This window comes from Vigna radiata, unplaced genomic scaffold (genome assembly GCF_000741045.1).
Source record: "Vigna radiata var. radiata cultivar VC1973A unplaced genomic scaffold, Vradiata_ver6 scaffold_445, whole genome shotgun sequence".
Taxonomy (NCBI): Eukaryota; Viridiplantae; Streptophyta; class Magnoliopsida; order Fabales; family Fabaceae; genus Vigna; species Vigna radiata.
In genome coordinates this window covers 92,881-97,731 of record NW_014543598.1, presented here as the reverse complement: position 1 = coordinate 97,731, position 4,851 = coordinate 92,881, and the positions used below count along the sequence as shown (strand labels likewise).

Here is a 4,851-nt window from a genome sequence, read left to right as displayed (position 1 = left end):
GGAAAGGTGGGATGTAACTTGTATAGATAGTTTCAGGATTGTGTGGGGAGAGGTTAGCGAGTAATTGAAAGTTTTATTCAGGAACTTGTTGTCCTGAGAGGGGGAGGTTAAGCTCTCTTTACTTGTTTTCCAGATTGTTAGTGAATGAACAGATGCTTATCCAGTATTCTGGATTGTGCATTTCAGTGTGTGGAGTGTGTTTCCTATAAGTTCTTGATTTAAGAACTTATCAATTGGTCCGACCTGCCGGATCCAAATTGGGACGGGAATCAGCTATGGAGAGTAACCCGGGGGGAAGACTTGATAATCTTGAGATCACGGTGGAAGGCATTAAGGAGGAGACAGCTGCAATCCGACGAGACTTACATCAAATGATGCGACTGATGAGCGGGGGGCGAAATAATAATGAGGGAAGTTCTGATGGAGGGAGTAGTTCCGTGAATGAAAACCATGAAAGACGTGATAACAGGGGTATACAACAGAATTGGAGGAAAAGAGTAGACTTACCGGGATTTGAAGGGCATGAGCCACACATCTAGATCAACAGGGCGGAACGTTTCTTTGACATACAAAAGGTGGCGGAGGAAGATAAGGTAGAGGTTGCTTATGTGAGTATGGAAGGTAGTGCGAGCTATTGGTTTAAAATTTGGAAAGACAAAACCAAGGATCTTACTTGGTTGGGATTAAAAGCGGCGTTGATAAACCGTTTTGGTGGAGGATTCCGTGGGACGGTGTATGAGCAGTTAGCGACATTGAGACAAGAAGGTTCGATGGAGGAGTTTACCAAGACCTACGAGATGTTATTGGGACAAACGCAGGGCCTGTCGGAGGAATTGGCGTTGGGATTTTTCTTGGCGGGTTTAAGGGAGGAGATCAAGGGGCAAGTTCGTATTCAGGACCCACAAGAATTAGAGGGGGCAATAAGGGTTGCTCAGGACGTGGAAGATGCTATATCCAGAGCTAGAGGAGGCGGTTGGAACGGTGTAAAGTGGAACGCAGGGGCTCTCAAGCCTCGACTTCGGTTGTTCGCGGGGAAGTGGAACGACAGCCAGCGAATCGTCCGGGAGGCATGGAGGCGAATCGGGCGAACCGAAGAGAAGATCAGATAACAACGAATCGCGGACGTGGGGAAGTCGTCGGGGGTGGCGACCGTTAGGGAAGAATGGTGAGAAATTTGCCTTATCCCGAATTTCTCAAAAGACGGGAAGAAGGTCAGTGTTTTCGGTGCGGAGGCCCTTTCGCTCCAGGACACCGCGGTTCAGAGAAGGGGTTGCGAGTGCTGCTCTTGGCGGAAGACAAAGAGGACGAAGTGAATGAAGGAACGACCCGAGAGAAGGAGAATATGGAACTGTCGGCGTTTTCGGCGAAAGGGATGACCCCGCCTAAGACCATGAAACTCATGGGAGGAATCAGGGAACGACGAGTGGTGATCCTTATTGATAGTGGGACCAGCCATAATTTTGTTAGTCGATGTATAGCGGAGGAATTAACACTTCCAGTGACCGACACACCACCGTACTCGGTGAGCCTAGGTGACAGACATCGGAGGGTGTCGAGGGGGCGTTGCGAGAAGGTACAAATGGATGTGGGGGAAGCAACGGTGGTAGAAGACCTTTACATTTTCGAGTTGGGAGGAGTGGATGTTATACTGGGAATTGCTTGGCTGGCACAGTTGGGTGAAGTGGTAATAAATTGGGGAAAAATGTCGATGACGTACGTGTCGGGAGGAAAAAAAATTCGAGTACATGGTGACCCAGCATTGTCCCGACAGCTGGTGGAACCCCATGCATTGATGAAAGTAGTGGACGCTGAGTCATGGTATCTCGTGTGGGATTTGGGCCAGATGGAGCAGCAGAAGTGCGACGACTGTCCAGGGGATTTAACGAGGGAGCAGCAGGCTGAATTAAGGGCAGTATTGCAGGCGCACTATGGGGTGCTTCAGGAGAGAGAAGGCTTGCCACCGACGCGCGATATGGAGCATCGCATTGTCCTTAAAAAGGGAGAAAATCCCGTGAACGTCCGGCCATACAGATATGCATACTTTATGAAGGACGAAATAGAGAAGCAGGTGGCTAATATGTTGAAGGTTGGGATCATCAGGCCAAGCAAGAGCCCTTACTCCAGTCCGGTGATACTGGCAAAAAAGAAAAATGGTAGCTGGCGTTTCTGTGTTGATTACAGAGCCCTGAACAAAGCAACAGTACCCGACATATACCCCATTCCCGTGATAGAGGAATTGTTGGACGAACTGCATGGCGCCAAATACTTTTCCAAAATAGACTTGAAGGCTGGATATCATCAAATAAGGATGGGAGAGGAAGATATCCCGAAAACGGCCTTCCGCACCCACCAGGGCCATTTTGAATTTTTGGTGATGCCCTTTGGCCTCACCAACGCACCAGCTACTTTCCAGAATGCCATGAACACGTTGAAGCCTTTTCTCCGAAGATATGTACTCGTCTTCTTCGATGATATTTTGATATACAGTTCTACATGGAAAGATCATTTAGAACACCTGGGAACGGTGTTGAGGATATTGGGCCAGCAGAGATGGGTAGCCAACCAAAGCAAATGTGAGTTTGGAAAGCAGCGGATTGGATATTTAGGTCACATAATATCAGAAAAGGGTGTTGAGATGTACAAGGAGAAAATTTAGGCAGTCTTGGAATGGGGAGAACCGAGAAACTTGAAAGCTTTAAGGGGATTTTTGGACCTCACGGGATATTATCGACGTTTTGTGCAGGGATATGGGAAGTTGGCCAAGCCGCTAACCGAATTGCTTAAAAAAGGAAAGTTTGAGTGGTCAGAGGCGGCGGGAACAGCCATGAAAGCACTCAAGACAGCCATTACTACTGCACCGGTCTTGACTCTCCCGAATTTCGATCAGGAATTTCATGTGGATTGTGATGCCTCGGGAGTGGGTGTTGGCGCGGTGCTCATGCAAAATAATAGACCCATTGCGTTTTTTAGCAAAGCTTTGTCAGAGGGATCATTAAGCAAATCTATATATGAGAAGGAGCTTATGGCTTTAGTCATGGCCATTCAACATTGGAGACCATATTTATTGGGGCGGAAGTTTGTGGTACATACATATCAACGTAGTTTGAAGTATTTACTGGAACAAAGAATCACGACTCACAGTCAACAGAATTGGATAGCAAAGCTCATGGGGTATGACTTTGACATTGTGTATAAAACAGGGAGTTCAAATAAAGTTACAGATGCCCTTTCGAGAAAAGGAGAAGGAGGTACGGAGGAACTCGAGTTGCAAGTTATCTCCAGACCGTATTGGCATGATTTTAAGGAAATATTGAAAGAAGTAGAAGAAGACGCGACACTTAAGAAAATAATGGATGATCTCAAGAAGGATCCGAATTGCCACGCGTCCTATACTTTGGAGAATGACCGACTCCACAACAAAGGAAGAATGGTACTTTCAGCGCAATCTACCTGGATCCCCAAGTTATTAGCGGAATTCCATGTGACAAGCACGGGTGGACACTCTGGGGTGTTTCGCACATATCGAAGGATAGCGCAGTCATTCTATTGGATGGGTATGAAGAACGCGGTGACTGAATTTGTGGCAGGATGTGTGATATGTCAGCAGCATAAATATATGGCTGCATCTCCCCAGGGTTTATTACAACCCCTACCTATTCCGCAAGCGGTGTGGGAAGAGGTGAGTGTAGATTTCATTGTAAAACTGCCTAGATCCCAAAACTTTGATGCAATATTGGTGGTGGTGGATAGATTAAGCAAATATGGCCATTTTATAGCACCGAAACATCCTTATTCAGCGAGAACAGTAGCCGAAGTTTTTGTCCAGGAAATAGTTAGGTTACATGGTATCCCAATGTCAATTGTCAGGGACCAAGACCCACTATTTTTGAGTGTGTTTTGGAAAGGATTGTTTAAGATGCAGGGAACCCAGCTGAAAATGAGCACTGCCTATCATCCCGAGAATGATGGGCAAACGGAGGTTTTGAATTGCATTGTAGAAGGTTATTTGAGATGTTTTTGCTCTGAACAACCCAAAAGCTGGAAGATGATGCTGCCATGGGCGGAATATTGGTACAACACCAGTTATCAGGGAGCAGCAAGGTGCTCCCCGTTCGAGATCGTATATGGACGGCCTCCACCATCCCTGAGTAGGTTCGTTCCCGGAGAGACAGCGGTGGAGACGGTGGCTCAGGATTTAATGACGCGAGACGAAGCTTTGCGCCAATTAAAATTCCATCTACACAGGGCACAGGAGCTGATGGCTAATCAAGCAAACAAAAAGAGGCGAGAAGTGGACATCAAAGTGGGAGATAAGGTCTATTTAAAAATTAGACCCCATAGACAAATTTCAATGCCCGTGCGGATCCATCCCAAGCTTGCAGCTCGATATTATGGACCTTTCCCGGTGATTCAGCAAATTGGAAAGGTTGTGTATCGCTTACAATTGCCCGCAATAGCTAGAATACACGACGTTTTTCATGTCTCCCAATTAAAGAAGGCGGTGGGGGAAAATAGAATAGAAAAACAGCTGCCTGCTGAGTTACAAGCCGAAGGACCCAGCTATTGGCCAGTGAGGATTCTCGATAAAAGGCAACAACATCAGGGAGAAGGATCAGTGCAGCAGTTTCTAGTGGAATGGCAAGACGGTGGTAGAGATGGAGCTACCTGGGAAAACGTTGAGACCATGCAGGATCAATACCCTGACTTTAACCTTGGGGACAAGGTTGCTGAGGAGGAGGGAGGTAATGTTAGGCGATTATTGGTTTATGAGAGAAGAAAGAGACATTAACTGCCTTGGCAGTTGGGAAAGGTGGGATGTAACTTGTATAGATAGTTTCAGGATTGTGTGGG

At 46.8% G+C, this 4,851-nt stretch overlaps 1 protein-coding gene across 1 annotated transcript in view; it reads right to left on the bottom strand.

Moving 5' to 3' along the window:
* The window catches only part of LOC106754564 (zinc finger MYND domain-containing protein 15), a gene marked incomplete in the record, with an annotated part of 9,210 nt that overhangs the window by 689 nt on the left and 3,670 nt on the right, over positions 1-4,851 (bottom strand).